This window comes from Mustela putorius, unplaced genomic scaffold (assembly GCF_011764305.1).
Source record: "Mustela putorius furo isolate JIRA1106 unplaced genomic scaffold, ASM1176430v1.1 tig00000589_pilon_pilon_pilon, whole genome shotgun sequence".
NCBI lineage: Eukaryota > Metazoa > Chordata > Mammalia > Carnivora > Mustelidae > Mustela > Mustela putorius.
Window position 1 is genome coordinate 1,986,983 of NW_025421425.1, and position 13,671 is coordinate 2,000,653.

The 13,671-nt window shown below is 40.7% G+C and overlaps 1 pseudogene; it reads right to left on the reverse strand.

Moving 5' to 3' along the window:
- Positions 1-12,495: 12,495 nt before the first annotated feature.
- LOC123392597 lies at positions 12,496-13,435 on the reverse strand (annotated as a pseudogene).
- Positions 13,436-13,671: the final 236 nt, after the last annotated feature.

Genomic DNA, 13,671 nt, shown 5'->3' on the forward strand with positions numbered 1-13,671 from the left:
TCAATAGGACAAGAGCTGCTCTTGTAAAATGTGGTGTTAATGTTGGCGAACGGCCCAGCACGTTCATTCTCACTGGAGTGTAGACCCCAGTACTGAAGGCTTTCTCCAAAGAAGGACCCGGGTTAAGTGGATAAAAGGGTGATCAATAACTCTGAAAAATTGACCATGGCACAGTGCTGTGGCTGACACTGGAAAAAATTTGAATTATTGATCATGCACAGAATATGCATATTTTAGGCATTAAATCTCCAGGTACTGAAAGGTTCCAAAAGGCATGAACGAGAACATTGACTGCATGACTCATTGGAGACGAGGTGTCGTCGAGCCAGTAACAGTATCCCCTTGTGGGCGAATGAAGCTTTCGTAAATCCACAGAGGAAACAAGGAGATGCATTTCACTCCTCCCCCCAGGCACTGAAGGGGATTCTTGTCTCTGCACCTTAACAAGAAGAACATCAAAACTCCTCCCCAGCGAAGCACCAGTTTGGAAAGGTTGGCTTATCAGTCAAGTGCAAACAACAACAAAATCTCGCTTGTTGAACATGACAAGAGCATTTCCTGTTCATGCAATGACATTGGTGGAGCCAGCAACCCTTCAGGACCCCTGCCCTCCACAGCGGCAGTGGGGGGTGCTCAGCATTCCAGCTGCTGTGAGTCCCCCTAATGGCTGCTGCAGGGGAAGAGGCACCAAGGGTTTCTCTGCTGGGCATCTCCCTTTGCCCTTCCAGACCCCTATCCCAGAATTCTCTAGCCTGTTCCGAGTCACAGAAGTTTGCTCTGCAGCATCATGTCCTCATCAAACTTGACCAATGGGGAATGCCAGCAGGATATCCAAGGGCAAAACTTGAGAGACAGCAGGTGTAATTCCTCCACTTCCTCTCCATGGGGTCATGGTAGCCTTCTGCATCCCTCTTCCAACCACCAGACCTTGCTCTCTCTTTCCCTCTCTATGTTCTGGTAAATGCCCCCCTTCTCTTGCCTCTTTAAGCCTACAGGCTGTAAGGCCTCCCCAACGTCACCAGACCCAGAGTGTACCACCATCCCTTGTTGCTTTCTTTAAAACCCAGCCCGCACCTTTGCAAACACCATTGTAAACTTAAAATCCAGCCCAGCCTTTATGGCACTCTTTCCCATTACCCAGATTTTAAATGCCTTATTCTGAAAATGACCCTCATCACTATCTCTTGAAATCATGGACCAGACATGTCCTGCTTAACGCCTATGGGACTGGGAAGTTTCATCTTCTCGATGACCCAAGAGAAAAAAAAGAACCTAATATTGGTGAAGACCAGAAGTCTCTACCACAGAGGCCCGGCAATAGATGTAACATAATTTACGTGATAATTAGAGAGAAAATGGTCACTTTGCCACTTTCATCATTAGAAACAACATATAACTCACCATAATTCCTTTTCGGTGTGACTGCAGACAGTTGGAGCACTTCCAAAAGCAGTGATCAAACACAAAATTACCAAATTAACCCCCTAACTGGCAATCAGATTGAGATAGTTGTTTCCTCTCAGGTTAGAGAAGATTGCCCATTAGCTCTTCAGAAGCATAAGCAGGACAAGTCACAGGCTTATGCAACATTGATAGGATGTATCCTCCCATATAAAATGCCATAGCGTAGCTTTCAATGAGCTATTATACAACTATCACAGACGGCCAGAAATACATGCTATCTTTTTTTAAAAATTTTTATTCATTTTTTAAACTTCTTTTCTGTGTTCCAGAATTCATTGTTTATGCACCACGTGCTATCTTTAAAATATTTTGTCTGCTGATTCATCAAAACAACCCAACACCCAACACCAAATGGTCCAGAAATGCCGAGGGTGTGCAGGGTGACAAGAGTTGTGCTGGACTCTGGAACCCAGTCCATGCTCCTCAAAAACTGGCTGGATGCCTGGGGCCATATCAAGCTGGTTTCTTACACATAAGTTGAGGCTACTAGCGTAAGGCTTTTTAAACCAAGATCTAGGAATATATCTTACGAGTTCTGGTAAAACTTGGCAAATTTTGGAATATGTTTGCATATGTATTTTTTTTTTTTTACATAAAAGATTCACAGTTTTCATAAGACGCCAAAATATTCCTTACCTCTCCCCTCAAGAAAAAGCTTACAAAGTGGGATAGAAGGTTCCAGTGATTCTTCCAGACCTAACATTTGGTAATCCTATGGTCATCTCTGGTCAATATATTTGTCCGATGAGAACACATAATACATTCTCCGGACACAATGAAATTGTCTTAGGATGGAGACTCAGCATACAGTTGGTGCTCAGAAGAGGTGTGTAAACCTGAATCTGGATCTTGTTTCTCCTAATTTTTGAGTATGTCATTTTAGAAGATTATAAAACTTCCAATATAAATGGTCTTTTCTCGTTTTTTTTTTTTTTTTTTTTTTCAATTATTTACTCAATGACGAGCCCCTCACTTGCTCTACATTCCCCATTTTCCATTCTACCCCTGTGCGTCTCTACAGGCTAAGAAGTTCACAGTAGGGGCGCCTGGGTGGCTCCGTGGGTTAAAGCCTCTGCCTTCAGCTCAGGTCATGATCCCAGGGTCCTGGGATCGAGCCCCGCATCGGGGGGTCTCTGCACAGCAGGGAGCCTGTTTCCTCCTCTCTCTCTGCCTGCCTCTCTGCCTGCTTGTGATCTCTGTCTGTCAAATAAATAAATAAAATCTTAAAAAAAAAAAAAAAAAGAAGTTCACAGTAATTTCCTACACATGAAGGTAGAGGACACATTCTAGTTAAGCAACTCAATTTTGAGCCAAGATCCTAAAATGCCTATTTTAATAATTAGTCATTGTTCTGCCCAAACTCTTCTCCAAAGAACAAACTTCACAATGGTTATGAGCAACAGTTAACGGACTAAATTTTCTAACTTCAGTGTCCTGCAGTCCCTAAGCCACCAGCTCTCAGTGTCACTGTCCAGTTGCTTTAATTAACCGTAGGTTCAGTTTTGCTTACATTCTAATCGGGTCCTTGACTAATTGTGCATTAAATACTTGGCAGAACACCCCAGACGATCTTAGAAAGCCGTCGTTCCTCCCAGTGTCAACCTGGGAAACTTCAGATGTCAGAATATCACAGTTCGTAGTTTCCCATGGAAACAAAGGAAAGCGGATAGACTTACGGACTCCCGCACAGGACCGGGAGCCACGGGCACACATTCGAGACCGGAGATGCTTTTCCTTTGCGGTCTCCTCTCTGGCTTGATCTTCCCCTTCCCTGTTTTCCTGCTCACCACATGAGTGTTGCCCTTCCTGTCACAGCTCCAAGCCTTTCATTTAACACCCTTTTGGGGGTTTTCTGCTTTGTTTTCTTTTTTGCTTGAACACAGAACTCCCACTGGGGATTCTCCGTTAAAATATCACCTACAGAATCTTGTCCGGTATTGTCTTCCTGTAACTTCCACTTTATGTTTTAAAGTGGATCTGGATGAGCCATTGGACTAGTCAGGTGTGTTAATTCCAAAGCTGATAATACCTTACCCCAATCCTGCAAGCCTCAAACCAGAATTATTAACAGAGTGCTCGAAGCATGGACTAACATGCAAATTCCCTGAGCTGGTTGGGATTGGGTGAGCGACATGAACCAGACAGCATCACCATCTTTATGATTTAGGACACCAGACTCCTCCAGGCTGGCCTCTGATTCCCTGTACAAACAGCCCATTACCTGTAGGCCCCCTGTATACTTACAAAAGGCTAAAGGATGATCTTTCAAAAGGATCACTTTCAAATTCAAGAAGTCATAACTGTTGCATGAATATTAAATGGACAGGGCGCGCCTGGGTGGCTCAGTGGGTTAAGCATCTGCGTTCGTCTCAGGTCACGATCTGCGGGTCCTGGGATCAAGCCCCGCATCGGGCTCCCCGCTCAGCGGGGAATCTGCCTCTCCCTCTGCCTCTCACACCACCCTCACGCCCTCTCTCAAACAAATAAAATCTTTTAAAAAAATATTAAGGGATATATTTATCAGACTCAAAGAAGAATGTGAAAAACAGATCTATCTGAAACATTGAAAATACTGAAATGAATTTCTGATAGAGGCAGAATGAGGCACAAAACGTAATCTTTGTAATGATGTTTGGATCATTTCTTTTCTCAGGGTAGAAATCAATTGTCTCACCAGCAGACAAAATTAATTTGCATTTCTAGTAGTTTGGTGCAAGTGACAGAGCTGCAGTATAAGCTAGTCAGAGACAATAAAGGGACAGCCCCCTATAGAATGACATAACCCTGGAGAATCGGCCAGACAATTTCCAGAATTCTGTTAAAATGACAATCTGTAATCTGCGGCCCATTTCAAAGGCCTTCAAAAATTTTCCCAATCAGCTTGCCCTGGAGATCATAAACACCGTCTCCTAGAATCACGCTCCATCACAAAAATGCTGGTCTCATTAGGTTTGGCCTGCTTATTTCCATGGCTGTTGCGGGAATGCTAATTAACCATATATTTGATCTGTAAATTGAGAACCATGCCATTCTGAGTTATTACCAAGGCCACAGAACTAAATCCTGTGTGGACATTTTCATAAGGAGATGGAATTTTATCTTTTAAACCCAGGGCTGTTTGCTACCCTGAAGCCAGGAAACCAGGTCCAAGAAACTGTCTACCGATGTCACTTACGGCACCTGCAAACTTGAGTGACTTCTGCCCTTTCAAGGTCCCTCAGATGTGCCGGGGTTCTTGGCCTGACATTCTTTACCATCTGTGAGGCCTGGACCTTAAAGTTACATTAACCCTGAAAAAATATACTTTTTTCTTGAGAGTTAGTTGTTATTCCCAATTAAATCAGAATTCTTTTCAAACATGACACTCCTTCAGTGGCCTTTCTTGCCTGTTCAATTATTCCAGTCAGATGGCAGATAGCTTTATATTAAATCTAGCTGAATAACTATTTTTCCATGAGAAGTAAAGGGAGCTGGTAAGAGACGGCAAATTTGGAGGGAGCAGTGGGAATCGGATATCATTTTAAAATGTTTCCCTTCCCTTTCCAAAAGAAGAGAGTTCTTAACTAAACGTCCTTAGGAATGATTCAGAAAGAAAGAGAAAGTGCTTCCTAATATACATACATAAAAAGACAGAGCGTTGAACAAAACATCAACAAAATTCTGAGCAACTCATCACAACAAAATTTTTGTCACTGGTCCCTTCATCTTCTGGTTCTGTTGAATCAAGGCTGGCCAGCCAGTTTTCAGGAAGCCATCTGCTTCTCGACCAGGAAGAAACCAGGAGACCCTGCCTCCATCTGGTGGTACAGTTCGATGGTATCTAAACAAATATCCGTTCAGAATCCTCTTCCCAGGCGTCTCTACTTAGAAGCATCCATAGTTCAAAGTACCTGCTACCATCCTTCCCTCCAAAGATCTAAAACTAAAGACAAAACTGTACCTTATGAGAAGGCCTTCAAGCGGGCAAGTGCTGGAATAAAGCAAAAATTATCTACAGATGACAAATACTTAATGATTGTGGTTAATTTATTATTGTCATCAATAATACCAGAATATGTCAGGATAAACTCCCTATCGGAGTACAATGCATAATTAGTTCAGAAGGGTTTGATCAATGTGTCCCCTGAGAGTAAAACCAGCCCCGAGAGTTTTCTCATAAGGCACAGACTTTCTGAAATATTTATATTAATAACATCGCACATCGACAAACGCAAGCAAAGGCTACACATCTCTTCTAATTTGACGAGTTTTTCCCTGTAGCTCTTGTAATAGCGTTGAACTAATTTAAGAGAGACCTAACACATTAAACAAACGTAATTATTTCTAGTATTTCTCTTTTTATATGGTAAAAACTAAATCTTCATGATTGCTCTGAGCTTTTGGGAAATCTCAAAGATAGTTTTAGGTGTAAAAGATATCCTGAAATTTTCTTTTCTTTTTATTTTTTTTCTAAATATAGGATCCAGGCTTGGTGAAGGAAAGTCAAAAGAGTTGTCAGAGGAGAGCCGGGGCACTTGATTTTGGTTGAATCATTGGTGTCGGAGAACCAACCGGATGGTGACCTATTTAATCAAAGTGACAACAAAATATTTTGAAATACACATAAAAGGTAATACACTCATTAAAACCTTAGCTCTTTCACAAGTGAGAGAACTTTGTTCTTTGGATATTTTCTTTTTAAACAATCAAGGACATAATAAAGTCAACATCAAGCACAGAAAATTGTTCTAGTAGGCGCAGGTTCTCTGCTACGTAGATAGATTTTACAGAGAGTAAAGAATACTCTTTCATCTTGTAAATAACAGTATTAATCAGCAAACCGTGAAACAAACCCATCAAAAATGAGCCAACGTAGCTAAAATTTTAACTTATTTTAAGCCTTCTTTTCAGATTCAGCTGTTATAAATCAAGGCAAATAAAATCTATTTTCCAGTCCTTGTCTTTCGCAAAGCTTTTCTGTATTCTAGAACAAACAGACTCTATAGTAGAACAAAATCATTCTTTTCCTGATAAAACAAAGCCACATATCCACTGGCATTTTCCTATCCTCATTGCTTATAGTGTCGTCTCGACCATGTGTATTAATTATAACTTGGACCAATGTGACAATTTCCTTCTTTCACAGAGAAAATTAGGGGGTATATGATTGAGAGCCGTCTGTCATTTTGCAGTGTTTAAGCAGAATAACATAGCTTGTGAATATGTTTAAAACACTTTCTACACCCACACCCAACCCTTTTATACCCTCTTAAAGTGGTAAAAGTGAACCTGTTTAGTAACGCGACCCAAAGATAGTATAGAGAAATGTGAAGCTTGAAGTTATGCTTAAACATTAATATTTCAGAATTCCATATGACATAGAAAATATCAAGGTATCCAAGAATTATCTATTAATTAGCTCAATTTAATATTAGTTTAAGACTTTAAATTACCTGAAGACCTTGGAAATTATGTTTAAGTTGACACAGTACAAAACATAATTACTATTGATATAAAAAGTTTGTTAGAATAATGACTCAATTTAGTTGAGCACAAATTACTTTTTGTAATCTTTAACAGTGTGTAGGAGTATTTTTATTTTATTTGATCATGAAACCTTCAGAATTTAAGGAAATTAATACTGACTATTCTCCTCATGAATGAGAATATCAACCAAGTAAAGTAACACATGTGCTTACATACCCTTAATTCCACCGAATCAGATAAAACATAGATTTATTTTTGAAAACCATAACGAGTAAACCAGTCCAGATCACCAAAGCTTTATCTTGCTTATGTAAACATGGGTTCTTAAAATGTTTCTGATGCAGCAGAATAATCATTTTAGCCGTAACTCTTTTAAATTATTAGAAATTCAATTTCATTACTTTGGGGGAAGATTCAGGAATATTTTATCTATATAAGTGTATACTTATTTCAATAAATGATCAGAAGAGAGCTCTTTTAAGACATGTAAACAACCTAATTTGTTAATATCCTCTGGAGATAGGTGGTGGGGGGCGGGGAATCCTACTAACACAAGAGGTAGAAGCCTTTCTCAATTACATACTTGGGCACGTAGACATACAAGAAACATCGAGAAGGTGTAACTTCAGTTCTACAATATCAGTCTCAGGTCTAAAATAAACACAGCCACACAAAAACTCTGTGGCCTCAATCTCAAAGAGTTGTTCTCCCTCCCAGAAAGTCTTAACTGACTAGAGCTCAGAATAGACAAACACAAAGGGTGAAAAAATGAAATCTCTGATTGTCTGTCATCCAGCAGAGAAGAGATCCCTACCCTCCACCTGTAGAAATCAACAAACTGTAGATGGTAGAACCAAATTTCCAGTCACTGCTGTCTCTCCAGTGGGGAGTAACTTAGCACCCACCTGGCCATCTGTGTGCCAGAAACGAAAATGAAACACTGCATCAGGGAAAAGGTATAAAATAAAACAGAACATCCACAATGGCAAAGTTTAAGTCACTTTGAACTCAGACAAGAAACGAAGAACAAATCCATATAGGTTTGAACGGGCCATAACGTTTACTACTCCAGCAACACAGTTTGTCAGGTAATCCTCAGATCTAAATGGCACCTCCAGGAGCACCTGGGTGCTCAGTCATTAAGTGTCTGTCTTCAGCTCAGGTCATGATCCTGGGTCCTGGGATCAAGACCCACATTGGTCTCCCTGCTGAGCGGGAAGCCTGCTTCTCCCTCTCCCACTCCCCCTGCTTATGTTCCCTTTCTGGCTGTCTCTCTCTCTCTCTCAAATAAATAAATAAAATATTTTGAAAAATAAAAATAAAAAAAATTAATGGCACCTCCAAACTAGTAAAGAATAATCCAAATGGTAAAATCATGACTCTCATACAAACATAAACAGGAGTGAAAGAGTTGGTTTTTCTCATCAATTAACAAGGGAACTCTGAGAGTTTAGTACCTATTCCTAGAACGTTCAGCCAGACTGGTGAGCCACAAAATTTTGCACAGTTTTTTATCTAGTTGTAGCTACTGGGAATGAAGATGTCAAATCAGGCACAGACCACAGACCACATTCCCTTACCCTACCGATGAGAAACATCATATCTATTACACGCTCTTTGCAATTTCAACAGTCATTGAAAACATTCATTATATAAAATTTGACTTGTACAATTGTCAGAATACATTCAAAATTTGACTAATAAGTTGGATGATCCAGCTGAACCGTCATCACCAGTGATCTGCAGTAATGCGTCACTGTACTGGGGGACTGAAATCCCGGGCTTGGTTTCCAGCACTGACATGGACCAACTCTGCATGGCCAACACTAGACGTCCAGTATCTCATTCATAAAATGAAGGGTCAGGATGGATGGCCTCTGAGGGTCTTTCTGGCTCCAAGGTCAATGGCAATGTTGTCAGCGAAAGATCATTAGGCAACTGCATTGTATTCGTCTGGGCGCCTCTACAATTAATAAATTTCTGGCCTCCTCCACAGACACAAAGAGAATTTGGGTGGGAACCAGGGATCTGTGTTTTAAATAATCTCCACATTATTTTTATACAAATGAACTTTGAAAATCTCTCGTGTATAGGGTTTTTTCCTGGGAAGAAAACAGTTATGACTAAAAAATAGTTATCGAATTGTTCTGGTGAATAGTACACTACCCACTGCCTTTAGAACAAAGGTCATCCACACTGAAATTTGTCTGAAATAATGTTGAGAAGAAACCAGCTTGTCACTATTTTAAAAGTGGTAGTTTTGGGGGGCACCTGGATGGCTCAGTTGTTTAAGTGTCCAACTAGATTTCAGCTCCGGTCATGGTCTCAGGGTGATGAGATCGAGACCGTCTCAAGCTCCTTGCTGAGCATGGCGCCTGCTTAAGATTCTCTCCCTCCCTCTGCCCTTCCCCTCCAACTCAGGCTCACTCTCTCTCATAAAAAAATTGATAAAAATGGTAGTTTTCTATGATACATGGCTCACTCTACCGGTCATAAGATTTGGACTGTATGCTCGGCCCCACTAAAGAACAGTTGTGAATAAATGTGCAGTTCCCTCTGCTCAGTCGCAGTGCCTTTTACATCTTTCTTTCTTAGAAATGGTTTTAAGACAATCAATAAAAACAAGTGCTGTTTTTTTTTTTTTGAAAAGACCAATAAATTGGATAAAGCCCCTCACTACACTAACCAACTCAAGAGAAGACAGAAATTGTCAATACAGAAATGAAAGAGGAGCCATCACTACTGATCCCGTGGACGTTAAAAAGCTAATACAATCAGGGGTGCCTGGGTGGCTCAGTGGGTTAAAGCCTCTGCCTTCGGCTCAGGTCATGGTCTCAGGGTCCTGGGATCGGGCCCCGCATTGGGCTCTCTGTTCGGCAGGGAGCCTGCTTCCCCCTCTCTCTCTGCCTGCCTCTCTGCCTACTTGTGATCTCTCTCTGTGTGTGTCAAATAAATAAACAAAATATTTTTTTAAAAAAGCTAATAAAATCACGTTATGAATAATTGTATGCCCACATATTTTATAACTTAGATGAAATGGAGCAATTCCTTAAAAAACACAAACTACTAATACATATATGAGAAGTAGTTTGGGTAAGCCTTTATTTGTTCTTAAAAGTTAGATTAATAATTAATAACCTTCCAAAACAGAAAGCACCAGACCTAGATTGGTTCACTGGTGAATTGCACCAAGCACTTAAGGAAGAAATAATGCTAATTCTCTGAAAACTCCTCCAGAAGATAAAAGTCAAGGGAATACTTATTAATACATGCTATGAGGCCAGCATTATCATGATAACAAAACTAGACAAAGATACTACAAGAATAGAATACCACAGACCAATATCATTCATGAACACAGGCTGAAAAATCCTCAACAAAATATTACCAAATAAAATCCAAAATTGTGTAAAAAGAATTATACTCTACAACCAAATGGGAATATTTCCGTTATGCAATGCTGCTTTAACATTAAAAAAGCAATCACTGGAGAACTGGGTGTGATGCATAAACAATGAATCTTGGAAAACTGAAAAAATAATGTTTAAAAGAAAGGAATCATTGTGATCTACCACATCAACAGGTGAAAGAAGAAAAATCATGTCAGTTGATACAAAAAAGCATGTGACAAAATTCAGCATCCAATCATAATAAAAACTCTCAGCACACTGAAAAGAAAGAGGAACTTCCTCAACTTTATTTTAGAACATTTCCAAGTCAACAATAACAACAAACCAGTAGCTAACATCATACTTAATGGTGAGAGACAGGATGCTTTTCCCTTGAGATCAGGGAAAAGGCAAGATGTTCTTTTGCACCATTCTTATTCAACACTATACTAGAAATCCTAATAGTGCAATAAGACAAGAAAGAGAAATTATATATATATATATATATATATATATATATATATATATGTATGTATATATGTATCTATCTATCTATATATGAAAGAAAGAAAGAAAACTGTCTTTATTCATGATATGATTGTCTATGCAGAAAATTCTAAAGAATGTACAAAATAATTCCTGGAGCTAATAAGAGAAGATATAACAACGTCATAGGATAGAAGGTTAATACAAAAAATGCAATTACTTTCTTTTAACTAATTTCTCTTTCACTGGGGAAAAATGTTAACCCAAAAAAATGGGCACTACTCCTCTGAGAAGGCTGTGGCCAAACTGAGGAGAAAATACACCGATAAAATCAACAAGACAGTAAACAACGTGTGTTGGAGAGGATGTGGAGAAAGGGGAACCCTCTTCCACTGTCATTGGGAATGCAAGTTGGTGCAGTCACTTTGGAGAACAGTGTGGAGATTCCTTAAGAAATTAAAAATAGAGCTTCCCTAGGACCCTACAATTGCACTCCTGGGTATTTACCCCAAAGATACAGATGTAGTGAAAAGAAGGGCCATCTGTACCCCAATATTTATAGCAGCAATGGCCACGGTCACCAAACTATGGAAAGAACCAAGATGCCCTTCAACAGACGAATGGATAAGAAAGATGTGGTCCATCTAAACAATGGACTATTATGCCTCCATCAGAAAGGATGAATACCCAACTTTTGTAGCAACATGGATGGGACTGGAAGAGATTATGCTGAGTGAAATAAGACAAGCAGAGAGAACCGATTATCATATGGTTTCGCTTATTTGTGGAGCATAAGAAATAACACAGAGGACATGGGGAGATGGAGAGGAGAAGGGGGTTGGGGGAAATCGGAGGGGGAGATGAACCATGAGAGACTGTGGACTCTGAGAAACAATCTGAGGGTTTTGGAGGGGCGACGGTGGGGGGGAGGTTGGGTGAGCCTGGCAGTGGGTATTAAGGAGGGCACAGATTGCATGGAGCACAGGGTGTGGTGCATAAACAATGAATTCTGAAACACTGAAAAGAAATTTTAAAAATAAATTATAAAAAAATACTGACAAATTAATAATCCTCTGAAAGAAGTGGCACAACATATGCCTTTTCTTTTTATATTCCTTATTTTAGAATTTTTTTTAATTGGATGAGAGGAAGGATGCTGGCTACGAGTCTGATTCAAAGGGAAAATGGCCTAACTAAAAGTGACAGTCTTTTTTTTTTTTTTAAAGATTTTATTTATTTATTTGACAGACAGAGATCACAAGTAGGCAGAGAGGCAGGCAGAGAGAGAGGAAGGGAAGCAAGCTCCCTGCTGAGCAGAGTGCCCGATGCGGGGCTCGATCCCAGGACCCTGAGATCATGACCGGAGCCGAAGGCAGCAGCCCAAACCACTGAGCCACCCAGGCGCCCCTAAAAGTGACAGTCTTAATGGTTTTACTTTAGTATCAGAAAAAAAAAAAAAAACCCCACTTTGATACAGGAAAATAGGAACTTACCCTTCCTTTATACAAATGGTGGACTCTCTCTGCCACTTGAAAATTTCAGGGCAGAAGAAATTGTGTTAAGACCTTTACAAAATAATTCTGATAATTTTCTTCGTTCTTACGTATTCACCTTATTTTTTTTTTCAATTTGAAAGTGGTCTTTTATTAACTGACCAGATTACAGAAATAATCCTAGTAGACACCTTAGTTCATCCTAATAACCTATTGATCCGCTCTTCCCCGTTGCCAGCATCTCCACCTTCTGCAAAGCGGGTGGTCTTCTACTTCATTCCCCCACTGTGGAGAAGATAATTGAAGGTCTGTAAAAAGTTGCTTCTTTTGAAATGTCTTCCAATGGTATAGATTTCAGGAATCAGATCCTCTATGCAGATGATGCCCCGGTTACTAAGAGATGGAATGATCAATGTGTTATCTGTCAGGGCAATCTGCTTCTTGTTGATTTTGCCATAATCACGTTTGTAGATCAATTCATTCATCAACTGCAGGGTTGGGTCCCCCCATGCTCTATATGGTTCCACAGTCCTTAGCCTGTTAACTGTAGCCCTGCTGAGCTTAACAAAGTTGCCATTGAAGATCTAGTGAAGGCGTAGAACTCCTGCACCTGTTGAACCCTGGGGCTCACAGCACTGATACCTCTGATCCTGCTGATACATGCTGATTTGGGCTCCGCCGATACCAAGAAGCTGCCAGCTCCTCTGCTAGCCATTCGAATCTCAGTTCCTCCCACCGGCCTATACTCCTTACGGCAATGCTTAGCTTTTTCATAGATAGGCTTCTTATGGACTCACTTTAAAGGAGAACCATTTGTCATTTTCCCTAAACTCCTTCTGCCCTTTGAAATATTTTTATGTAGCCTTTTAGGGCCTTTCGTCTGTTATCCAGCAGGCTGTGATTCTCTATGCCCACTCTCTAACTAGGCATGTGTGTCCTCAAACACAGGGTTGCGAGGGTCGCAGTAGTAATCACTACCCTGTTACTAGACAGCCAGTAATTGCTGCAATAAAACGAGGCATAAACGTTCAGACGGCACCTTGTCCTGGCTCCGCAGTTTCTGCTCCTGAAGGACGCTTCACCCAGCTTTCCGTGGAGCTCCACTGAACCGTCTTCCAGAACCCTGAACTCGGACATTTCTAAATCCTGGGGCTAGTCCCTTGGGCTCCACTGGAGGGACAGAGCTATGCGAACCAGGAAGACTTTAAATAACACAGTCTTTGAGCTGGGTCATGTGGGTCCCCTTGAGTCCTGCACCGCTCCCCATCGTTCTCCTGGACGCTCAGAGCCCTGGACAAAGGAAAAGTGTGCAGCAGATCACTGCCTGCCCTTGCATCATGGGGATGCGGGAGCCTTTCCCCAGCCCCACCTTG